Raw genomic sequence first — 12,975 nt, 5'->3', positions numbered from 1 at the left:
GTGACAGTCCAATCAAAGGCCATTTGGTCCCATTTGCACACTCTTTATATTACAGTGAGTGTACTATAGATTGCGGGTTAGGGTTAGGGTTACAGTGAGTGTACTATAGATTGCGGGTTAGGGTTAGGGTTAGGGTTAGGGTACTATACTGTATAGTTTAGACCAGGGCTTCTGAATCTGTTTGAACCCCTGTTTGATATGCATTAGGCTGCGGACCCCAATTTGATACTACTAGTATCATCAGTGTGTAATTTAAAGAAATCTAGACAAGTGGTCTCAGGGGGTTCCAAATGGACCTCTGTAACTCTGAAAGTTATGGGGTCCTTGAAATTAAAAGACATCAAGTGATAAATGATGTTGTATGGGAATAGACTGCCATACTCGCAGATACCGATACCAGCATTGTACGTAGTATCGTCTGCCAGTACAGTGGTTTTACGTAGTATCGTCAGCCAGTACAGTGGTTTTAGTATCGTCAGCCAGTACAGTGGTTTACGTAGTATCGTCAGCCAGTACAGTGGTTTTACGTAGTATCGTCAGCCAGTACAGTGGTTTACGTAGTATCGTCAGCCAGTACAGTGGTTTTACGTAGTATCGTCAGCCAGTACAGTGGTTTTAGTATCGTCAGCCAGTACAGTGGTTTTACGTAGTATCGTCAGCCAGTACAGTGGTTTTAGTATCGTCAGCCAGTACAGTGGTTTACGTAGTATCGTCAGCCAGTACAGTGGTTTTACGTAGTATCGTCAGCCAGTACAGTGGTTTTAGTATCGTCAGCCAGTACAGTGGTTTACGTAGTATCGTCAGCCAGTACAGTGGTTTTAGTATCGTCAGCCAGTACAGTGGTTTTAGTATCGTCAGCCAGTACAGTGGTTTACGTAGTATCGTCAGCCAGTACAGTGGTTTTAGTATCGTCAGCCAGTACAGTGGTTTTAGTATCGTCAGCCAGTACAGTGGTTTACGTAGTATCGTCAGCCAGTGCAGTGGTTTGTACGTAGTATCGTCAGCCAGTACAGTGGTTTTAGTATCGTCAGCCAGTACAGTGGTTTGTACGTAGTATCGTCAGCCAGTACAGTGGTTTACGTAGTATCGTCAGCCAGTACAGTGGTTTGTACGTAGTATCGTCAGCCAGTACAGTGGTTTACGTAGTATCGTCAGCCAGTACAGTGGTTTTACGTAGTATCGTCAGCCAGTACAGTGGTTTTACGTAGTATCGTCAGCCAGTACAGTGGTTTGTACGTAGTATCGTCAGCCAGTACAGTGGTTTACGTAGTATCGTCAGCCAGTACAGTGGTTTACGTAGTATCGTCAGCCAGTACAGTGGTTTTACGTAGTATCGTCAGCCAGTACAGTGGTTTACGTAGTATCGTCAGCCAGTACAGTGGTTTACGTAGTATCGTCAGCCAGTACAGTGGTTTGTACGTAGTATCGTCAGCCAGTACAGTGGTTTACGTAGTATCGTCAGCCAGTACAGTGGTTTACGTAGTATCGTCAGCCAGTACAGTGGTTTTAGTATCGTCAACCAGTACAGTGGTTTTACGTAGTATCGTCACCCAGTACCGTGGTTTTAGTATCGTCAGCCAGTACAGTGGTTTTACGTAGTATCGTCAGCCAGTACAGTGGTTTTACGTAGTATCGTCAGCCAGTACAGTGGTTTGTACGTAGTATCGTCAGCCAGTACAGTGGTTTTACGTAGTATCGTCAGCCAGTACAGTGGTTTTAGTATCGTCAACCAGTACAGTGGTTTTACGTAGTATCGTCACCCAGTACCGTGGTTTTACGTAGTATCGTCACCCAGTACAGTGGTTTTACGTAGTATCGTCACCCAGTACAGTGGTTTTACGTAGTATCGTCAGCCAGTACAGTGTTTTTAGTATCGTCAACCAGTACAGTGGTTTTACGTAGTATCGTCAGCCAGTACAGTGGTTTTAGTATCGTCAGCCAGTACAGTGGTTTTACGTAGTATCGTCAGCCAGTACAGTGGTTTTACGTAGTATCGTCAGCCAGTACAGTGGTTTGTACGTAGTATCGTCAGCCAGTACAGTGGTTTTAGTATCGTCAGCCAGTACAGTGGTTTGTACGTAGTATCGTCAGCCAGTACAGTGGTTTGTACGTAGTATCGTCAGCCAGTACAGTGGTTTTAGTATCGTCAACCAGTACAGTGGTTTGTACGTAGTATCGTCAGCCAGTACAGTGGTTTGTACGTAGTATCGTCAGCCAGTACAGTGGTTTACGTAGTATCGTCAGCCAGTACAGTGGTTTTACGTAGTATCGTCAGCCAGTACAGTGGTTTACATAGTATCGTCAGCCAGTACAGTGGTTTGTACGTAGTATCGTCAGCCAGTACAGTGGTTTTAGTATCGTCAGCCAGTACAGTGGTTTGTACATAGTATCGTCAGCCAGTACAGTGGTTTACATAGTATCGTCAGCCAGTGCAGTGGTTTACATAGTATCGTCAGCCAGTACAGTGGTTTGTACGTAGTATCGTCAGCCAGTACAGTGGTTTGTACGTAGTATCGTCAGCCAGTACAGTGGTTTGTACGTAGTATCGTCAGCCAGTACAGTGGTTTGTACGTAGTATCGTCAGCCAGTACAGTGGTTTACGTAGTATCGTCAGCCAGTACAGTGGTTTTAGTATCGTCAACCAGTACAGTGGTTTTACGTAGTATCGTCACCCAGTACCGTGGTTTTAGTATCGTCAGCCAGTACAGTGGTTTTACGTAGTATCGTCAGCCAGTACAGTGGTTTTACGTAGTATCGTCAGCCAGTACAGTGGTTTACGTAGTATCGTCAGCCAGTACAGTGGTTTACGTAGTATCGTCAGCCAGTACAGTGGTTTACGTAGTATCGTCAGCCAGTACAGTGGTTTGTACGTAGTATCGTCAGCCAGTACAGTGGTTTACGTAGTATCGTCAGCCAGTGCAGTGGTTTACGTAGTATTGTCAGCCAGTACAGTGGTTTACGTAGTATCGTCAGCCAGTACAGTGGTTTTAGTATCGTCAGCCAGTACAGTGGTTTTCAACCCTTTTCATATCAAGGTTCATTATTTGGCATTTTAGCCACAGATCACCATTTGATGAGATTTAGCCTCTCAGACGCAACACTTTGAATATTTTGTTATTGTTGGATAGGATTTGGTCAAAGACAATTCCATACTGTATTGATGTGGTACCATAGGAGAGATTACAGGCAAACGATCAAAATAGCAATTCTTCTACATTCTCTAATTGTGCAGTAGACTTCTTAATGTAATGCACATGTACTTAAACAATAGCTTAACTCTTGAGAGCATAAAATGAAACCAAATGGACCCATTATTCATTTTACACTCAAGAGTTAAAGATGTAATAAGAGTCCATTCGGTTACCCACTCATTTAGCTGGGGACTACCTGGAAACCAATTAAGGATCGTGTGTGTGTGTGTGTGTGTGTGGACACATTTAAAGCCAAGCCAAGTTAGGAAGCAGCAGCAGGTGGAAGTATAGAAACACAAGCCTATGTTTACGGCCTGCTGCAGCTGTCTGTTATCATGACCTGCACTGCTAAGAAAAGATTAATCCTTACTGAGGGAATGCTGCCTGCATGTGAGCCAGCTAGGCCACACACACACACACACACACACACACACACACACACACACACACACACACACACACACACACACACACACACACACACACACACACACACACACACACACACACACACACACACACACACACACACTGCAGAAGGAGTGCTATACCCTCATACTGTAGGTCAGTGGGTCTCAACCTTTGCAGGCCGTGACCCACAAAATAATCATATTTTAACACTTATACCGCCATTGGCCGAGATCTACGTCAATTAAAGCTCATTATTTAATAAATCCCTCACCGCCATTGCCATAGAATAGATCAATGGCAACTGCGCTTTTATAGTGCTTTCGATCGATCAAGTCATAATGCTACTTACGTTAGCATCGGGTTGTTAGCGAGTGCTCTCAATAACACAGGATCGCAGCATTAAAATCATCGTGGCCATAATCACCCATTCTATCTGTTTATTTCAATCGCCTGTATCTCCTATTCCTTGTCCCAGATGGCATTTTTGGTCAAAACAAGGTTTATTCCAGGTCCCAGAACCGACGATGTGATCCTTCTGCATCATGTTAAAGCAGCACCCGCGGCAAACATGGAACGATACAGCATCATCACACAACCCAACACAACATAAATTCACAACATCCGGTCCAGATTTTTGGCTTCAAAATAAGTGCTGAACAGGGGAAAATTCTGGCGTGAATTATATCATAATTTGTCAATAAATGCTAGCGCTGTAAGTGTTAACTGGGTACACCTGTAGGGTGATGATAAACATAGCAGCTCACAACGACTCACAACTCAACTATTCTCTTTCTTATGATATTTGACAATTTGGCTTTTATTTTAGCTTTTTGATTACCTTGCTGCTTTAAAAAGGTCTTAAAAGTACTTAAATTGTCACTTCACTGTGAAATGGGCAAATTCTCAAGTCCATCAAAATATTTTTTGAATTACTTCCTGAAAACGAAAACGTGCTGCGTGATGACGTGTAGAGATACACATCAATACAAGCCAATAAGAATGAAGCTAACCAGTTTGATTCCCATGCTTCATTGTCCTCCTCCACAGCTGGTTTTGATTAAAGAACTACTCTGTTTTTAATCTCATTCAAGATGACATCCAGACAGTGTATTACACGTTCTAAACTTAATCATCACGCTATATGTATATAGGTTGTAGATAGGTTAGAAATAACCCCCTGGCTTTTCCCCACGTCTCTCTGTCACTTTGTTTACAAACGAAACTGCACGTTTCGTTTGTAAACTGGAGGGATGCGACGCACAGAAACTTCAGAGCCAGCGTTTCAAGCTGAAATTCAAAATAAAAAGCCCACCATTTCCGTTTCCCTACACCTTTAATTTTCCGTCCTGTTGAGAACTCTAGTTTTCGCCAGCTGCCGGGCGCGGCTGCACTAATAACTTTGGGGCCGGCCTGTCTAGAGTTTAAATGGACAGGTATCAGTCAAAAGGGAGACATCGAAGAGGAAGGATGGGGAAGAATCAACATATGGATGTAAGAACAGGTCAGCTCCATACAGTATATGGATATCTAAGGGTTTGAGGTTTGAGGTCAGATGTAGAGTTGCTGGCCAATATTGATGACATCAGGGATCTCCATTTATGGGCATTCCCATATATGGGCTTAATATTGGGGGATCATTCAGGGATCTCCATCCCTGATGATATCACGTGATGTCATGTGATGATGTCACGAATCGATGGGGTGACGGACCAACGAACTGACGGGAAATGCACGTTTTCATAGTAAATGCGACCTGTGGTCGCAATAAATGCAATTATGAAGTATGTGATTTGCTGGAATGCGTTGGATTTGGACATGCTGAACTGCTTTTCTCAGTGTTATTACAAAAAAAGATAATCTTGCACAGAGAAATTCCCAGACATGACCAAAATAATGGACCCTCAGCTGACGGTTACGTTTGCTACGTTCCCCGAGTTACAAGTGGATACAGTATACCTCTGGGAGGGTTCCACATTGTAGTGGTGTCAGAGATGTCTTCAGAAGCAGGCCAGCCAGCCAGCCAGCCACATATAACTGTGATGGGGTTAAAATTAACCTCGGCTCTGCATGGCGAGCCCGCAGGCTGACATGTTGGGACAGCTCTGTGCTCTCAGTGGCTGGGGAGAGCTGTGCACGTGAAGGGGCACGCCGTCTCTGCGTGCTCAGAGTGTTGTTGATAGCTATGATGACTAAAACTATGACTAAATATATACTGACAATTTCGTCAACAGATTAAAACTAGACTAAAATCTTAGGGAGGGACTAGTAGAACACATTTCATTGTATGCGTGTTTGCAGGCTGAAAATAGCCGATCTGTAAGCTCACAACGCGTCGCAGTGCGACAGATCGGCTATTTTCAGCATGCAAACAAGTGTAAAATCTGCCATTACGATGCCATCAAGGCACCGCCAAAATACATTCTTGTCGACTAGATCAACTGTAGATTTAGTTGACTGAAATCTTATGATATTTAGTCAACTAAAATATTTCAATGACAAAATGTCAAACTTAACAGAATTTAATTCAAAAGTCTATGACTAAAACTAAATCAAAATTTGCTGTCAAAATCAACAATGGCTCAGAGCAGCACCAGTACCGGTGCTGGACATTATAACGAAGCAGTACATTTGAGCACTGGGGCTTTTTACTGTTAATTTTTTCAACTGATCACACAACTGATTTCCACTGATTACTATTTGAAGATCCGGATCCAGGGTTTCCTTCCTAATAAAAACAGCAAAATCAATTGTACGTTGATATTTCAATTTTTATACAAGAAGAAGAATACTGGGTTTGGTGATGGTCAGAATCAGCTTTATTTGCATTTGTTTACGGGCTAAAAAGAACTCCTCCTGAGCCTCTTCACCGTAAATGGATGTCAATGATTTGGTGCCTTGCCCACCTTTGGAGTTACATCATGGCAAGGTAGCTACACAACTCAAGAGATAGGATCCAAAAGGAAGCACGCACATCTCCAGAAATTCTACAGGTGCTGAACAAAAATATACGTACAATGAAAAGGAAGGGTTGTCCGCACACTGTGTATCAGGTATACCTGACGAAGACCCGTAAGGGTCGAAACGTTGTACCTAAATAAAGTTTCCTGGGAGCAGATGCACAGTGTGCGGACAACCCTTCCTGGGAGCAGATGCACAGTGTGCGGACAACCCTTCCTTTTCAACTACACAGCTCAAACCTCTACTACTAAGTAAGACGCGCGAACGCTGGAAGCGAACGCAGCTCGTAAATTGCAATAACAACAATTAGAATAAATTACGTACTTTTTTAAGGTTTTTTTTTTAAGTTCTCTTTTTTTGTTTTTTTAAGATTTTTTTTAAGTTATGTTTTTTTTAAAAGTTTTTCCTTTTTAAGTTTTTTTTAAGTTAAGTTTTTTTTTAAGTTAAGTTGTGTGTGTGTGTGTGTGTGTGTGTGTGTGTGTGTGTGTGTGTATGTGTGTGTGCGTGCATGTGTGTGTGTGTTTTTGTGTGTGATACAGCTGCGCCCTCTGGCGGTGGGCGGGTGGTGTTACAGCGTGACACACACAGACACACAGACAGACAGACATGATCTGCTGGGTCTCATAGTAAATGCTCACTGCGTTCGCAATCACTGCGTTCGCAATCACTGCGTTCGCAACTACTAAAGTGCTGTAGCTCTCTAAGAGCTACATGTACAATAATGTTGTGACATGTATCTGTGTTGGGAGCTCCTTGAAAACGAGATGGTTCATCTCAAGGGGTCTTTTCCTAATAAAGAAACTTGAATCATCAAGTGATCTGCGCTTTATTTGAGCATTTGTGACCGGGTCTGGCAAATAGGCCTTCATCTCGACCAGAGTAATTTTTCATTTTTTTACAGATTATTAAAGTACAGAATGTAAGCTTTCATATGATGTATCATTCAATTAAATTGGAAAATATTTGAAGGAGATATGACCAATTTAAAATGATTGTGCCGTTTTACCCAAAGCTGAGAAAATCCCCTTCACAACATTTCAACACCTAGAGCTGGCTAGCCTACTTTGACTTATAAATGTATACATTTAATTTGCCCAAATCAATAATCTGTTTGAATGAAAACCTTCTTCAACATTCAAGCTGTGTTAATATAAAAAAAAAAAAAAAAAACACACAAAAAAAAATCAAGTTTATTTTAGATTTTCTGCCTTTTCATTATAGGCGAGATGAGGACCATTTTGCTAGACCTGGTCACATTTGTGTTTTTCCAAGACAGGTGACAGAGACAGTACGCACAGAGAGGGGATTCGAAGCGGGGCCTCACCGTCTGGCCGGCATTAGAGGTAATTTGGTACCTTCCATATAACCATTATTTTGGGGTGTCACTGTTAAACAAATGCTTTATCATCTGCGTATTATTATAACATGATATAACTACAGTTACAAGCACTCATATAGTAAGTAGCCTTGCCGAGCCATGAGGCCCATAGGGCAGGAGCCTATCTCCTGTTTCTGTAGCGTGAGCGGGTTGTATGTGTCACTGTGCACTGTATTGTATGCTTTTTTATTGTGTTTCCGATACAGATTTCGCCCAAGAGAAACAAAATAAAGTAAACTTGGCTTATAGAATGATGATGACGACATGATCACAACCTCTGCCCATGGCCAGTATGTCGCGCCCGTGCCCAGTGTGTTCTGCCAATGCCCGGCAGGTGTGTCCCTGTGGCATCCCTGTGTGAGTCCTGGGCTCCCTGGCTAGTGTTCCCCGTTCTCCCCTAGGCATCCCTGTGTGAGTCCTGGGCTCCCCTTGTTGAGCCAAATGCCAATACCCAAAATCTCGGCCACTCGCTCTCTCACACTCGGTCACTTCAGCATAGCGGTGTTAGAGTGAAATTGGTGACCTGCCAAAATATGTGAGCATCCTGTGTAGGCTACTTAACATGGAGGTCTTCAAATGCGTGGCCTAAATACCGATACGTTGAACTGAAGGTTCAAGGAGTTTTATTGTCGTTCCATACAATGATACAAGTACAGAACTAGGTCCTGGTCAGGTAACAACTAAAGACATCTAAACATTTCATAAGGATTCTCTAAAATTCATACAAAATCAGCAGCACTAAAACATTAAAAAGAAAGAAACAGTTCATGTGTCACAGTTCAGTTCATGTGTAATCTCACAGATCACTAGTGCAAGGGTCACAGGTTCAAGGTCTAGAGTTCATGGTTCCCACAGCTACAGGGAATAAGCTATATTCTTCTTCCTTCATGGTGGAGTTGGCCTTCATACTAGGGCAGCCTCCTGCCCGAAGGGAGGGGGACGAACAGACCTCTGCTAATAAACAAACAAACTGCAATAATATGTTCGGACACTGACGTTATGTTATGTCTACACGATTGTCACATATTTCAGCAGGTCACCAGTTTCACCGTAACACTGCCCTGACCAAGTGACCGAATGACCGGGTATTGGAATTCAGCTCTAGTGTCCCTGGCCCTGTATGGGCCTTCCCCGTTCCCTCTTGACCTCTTCTCCAGTTCCCCCCTCCCGCTATGTATGCCCTCCCCCCTACTCACTCACTCAACTCTTGTGTGTGCGTGCGTGTGTGTGCGTGCGTGCGTGTGTGTGTACGTGTGTGTGTGTGTGTGTGTGTGTGTGTGTGTGTACGCGTGTGTGTGTGTGTGCGTGCGTGCGTGCGTGCGTGCGTGCGTGCGTGCGTGCGTGCGTGCGTGCGTGTGTGTGTGTGCGCCAGTGGTGGAAAATAGTTTATGGTGCCTTTTTATAGCGCCTTTATCCAAGGCGCTTCACATATTACATTCATCCATTCACACACACATTCATACACCGATGGTGGAGGAGACCATGCAAGGCACCAACCTGCACATCGGGAGCAATTAGGGGTTCAGAGTCAGGCAGAGGCTTGCTCAAGGGCACTTCGACACTAACTCTGCGGGAGCCCGGTATCGAACAAGCGGCCACTCTACCTCGTCCGCTGCCCCTTGATTATTTCCAATTGTCAATACTTTTACTTTTACTCCACTACAATTATATTATTACATTGTGCCTTTCCTCCTGAAACTGGCTGTGGTGACTGTGAACAGCGGGGAATGTCGGTGGTGGAGCGTTCTCGTTACGCACAGCAGTGTGCATGAGGGACGGCTCCAGGGGGGGCAGGGGGGGGGGGGGCTCTGGTGGAGGCTTAGCCCCCCCTAAGCCCCCCCTCAAAACAAGCCCAATTGACTGACTTCTATGTAAACCAAGATTCATTAGCCCCCCCCTCTAAATAGCCAGCCCCCCCATAGCACCCCCAGTCACAATTTGCTGGAGCCGTCGCTGGCAGTGTGCAATTGATTTCATTATTTGATAGGCACAAGACTGCGGTGAAGTTGGTTTCAGGTTGGATATTCACCCATTTGGATATTCGAACATTTTAGGGGCCGTCAATAAATTACAGATTGCATTTTTTTTATGCAATATCTCGACAAAACCACCAGGACACACCAAGACATCACAATGTTCTTTGTCCATACATGTGTGCAAATCATCAAGGTCATTTTTGTATGAATTTCTGAAATCTAAGAAATTAATAACTTTTTGGTCACATGACTTTGACGATAAAATCTTCATTCAAATTATTTGTCAGTAATTTATTTTGAAGAAATTCAATAACTTTTGTGTGAGACCCACTGCTCTATAATCATTGTGCAGGAATAACTGAGATGGAATGGTTAAAAGGAATTATATGGTGCAGTTTATATATATCACTATCCTTCAATCAGTTCTGGGTACAGTAGCTAACTTTTTAACTTAATTGGTGGATATTTTATTTACCTCTCCCACAAGCCACTTTTGTGGCTGGAGCGATTTGAACTCTTGAGTGGTGTAATATGTAGCTGGAGCCTCTTCTGTTTGCAGAATTTATGACAGCAACCACCACTTCTGTTTTCTTTCGATTTTTCCACAGCGCTTGTATCTGCATAAATATATGCAAATTATTTTATTTACAGTATGTCTCCAACCACAAAGCATATTCACACTCAACATAATGATCATGATCAATGTAAAATGCAATAGCCTACCTTTGCTACATCCGCACCGCCTTCTCCAGCAGGTTTAGGTGTAGAAGGGTTGTGGTCAGTGGCGTGCACAGACATTTAGAGGGGCAGGTGCTCAAGTTAAAAAAGGGCACCTTGTGCAGCGCGTGGAACCGGCCGGTTGCCTTAATCTATTTTGGCTATTGAAAAATAGCAGATCTACAAGCTCGTAGCGCGCCACTCGGTGGCGCGCTATGAGCTTGTAGATCTGCTATTTTTGAAAAATCAAAAAAAACAAAAAGGGCACATTGCCAAAAGGGCAGGGGGTGCTCTAGCACCCCCTAGTGTCTATCTGTGCACGCCACTGGTTGTGGTCCATAGGACCTGCTGCTTCAGAGGCGCCACTCTCTCCCACAGCCACATGGTTCTCTCACACTATCTCTTTCCTGTCCTTTACCTACTTTTTCTTCTGTAGGACTTGCTTCTTGAGAGACATCACACTCTCCCACTCTCTCTGTGTGACTGGCCATTTTTCACTTTTATTTAGACTTTCTTGGATCATGGTTTGCCTTGGGGATATTTTCTTGTGGCTCAAAGTACTTTGTTTTCTTTTTGGCTTTATTTAGATCCTTTTCTCTCTTAGCCCATTGTTCTTCTGCCCATGGTCCAAATATTTCATTATTGGGAGAGGATCTGTTTGCAGATCATGAGATAACGTGTACTTGGTGATGTGTTCTTTGTATCGGCCCTGCAAAGAGCCATACATCTGGTGATGTGTTCTTTGTATCGGCCCTGCAAAGAGCCATACATCTGGTGATGTGTTCTTTGTATCGGCCCTGCAAAGAGCCATACATCTGGTGATGTGTTCTTTGTATCGGCCCTGCAAAGTCAAGAGCCATCCATCTGGTGATGTGTTCTTTGTATTTATAGGTCAGAAGGAGCACCTTGAAGTCACCTTCATTACTAACACTAACACTATCCCAAACCCTAACCTCACAGGAAGCCACAGGTCATTTGTAACCTGCAGCACGGGCGAAACGCCAGCGCTAGCAGGCAGAACAGAGCCTTCAAGCAAGCCTGTTTCGTCAAACCACGTGACTCCCATTAAAAATGAATTGCGAGCTGCTCTGCCCCCTCTCCCCCCAGAACAGAGACAGAACACCTGTTTCACCTGACAGTGTGACTGGAGCCATAAAGGTTAAAGGTTACTGCACAGCTGGTTCTTCATCCTCATCTCCTAACCACCAAACACAACAACAACAACAACAACCAGTAAGACGCCTGAGGGCGAGAAGCGACCTCTCCATAAAGGTTGAGGTCGCTTGCACTGGATATATATGGAGCGTGTCTTGAGTATACAGGGTTTGATGAGGTCAGATCAACATATGGAATGGATAAGTTCCAATGTTCCATATATGGAAATCTAAGTGTCAGTGGTGTCAGTGTATTGAGTGTACAGGGTTTGATGAGGGCCCAGGTAGGGCTGGGCCTTCATTTTCGGGCCTGTTGAGAACTCTAGTTTTCGCCGGCTGCCGTGTGCGGCTGCACAAATAACTTTGGGGCAGGCCCGGCTAGAGTTTAAATGGACAGGTATCAGTCAAAAGGGAGACATCGAAGAGGAAGGATGGATGAGGAAGGATCAACATATATCCATATATTAATATTGATGACATCAGGGATCTCCATATATGGGCTTAATTGCGACAGCAGGTGGCATTTAATATGATATGATCCCTGATTTACTAGGGATCATTTCATCCCTGAAGATGTCATAGTGATGTCACGAGACCTATGTCATAGTGATGTCACGAGACCTGGGCATATATGGGGGCTTTCCCCATGTATGGGGATTGTGAGTGACGTGACGTGACGTGACGTGACGTGAGTGATGTGACGTGACGTGACGTGATGTGACGTGAGTGATGTGACGTGACGTGACGTGACGTGACGTGACGTGACGTGACGTGACGTGACGTGACGTGACGAAAAACACAAGGTTTCATAGTTAACTGCGTCGCAACAACAACAAATACACAACGCAGAGACTGGTTCATGAGACAGAGGGTGGGATTTTAATCACACCAGAGCTAAGGACACTCATTTCAGGATTGCACAAGTAAATCATAAAACATCAAACAAAGTAATTAGCAAATTTGGCAACATAAATAATACAACAATGGACACACATAAATGAAAAGGTAAAAATACATATTAAAACTAGAAAAAGTGCCCCTCGGGGCACAGGTCTCCACCAGGGCAGGTCAGGTTGTGGCCTCCTGGTGGCGCTATAATAGGCCAATGTGAAAAGGGTGCCATTTCTTCATACGCCTTTGATGGCAATTGGATGATTTGAGGCTTTTTGTTCCAAAAAGGTGTTTTGCAA

This window comes from Electrona antarctica (genome assembly GCF_951216825.1).
Source record: "Electrona antarctica genome assembly, chromosome: 6".
In the NCBI taxonomy this organism is placed as follows: domain Eukaryota; kingdom Metazoa; phylum Chordata; class Actinopteri; order Myctophiformes; family Myctophidae; genus Electrona; species Electrona antarctica.
Note: the sequence above shows the minus strand (reverse complement) of the source record.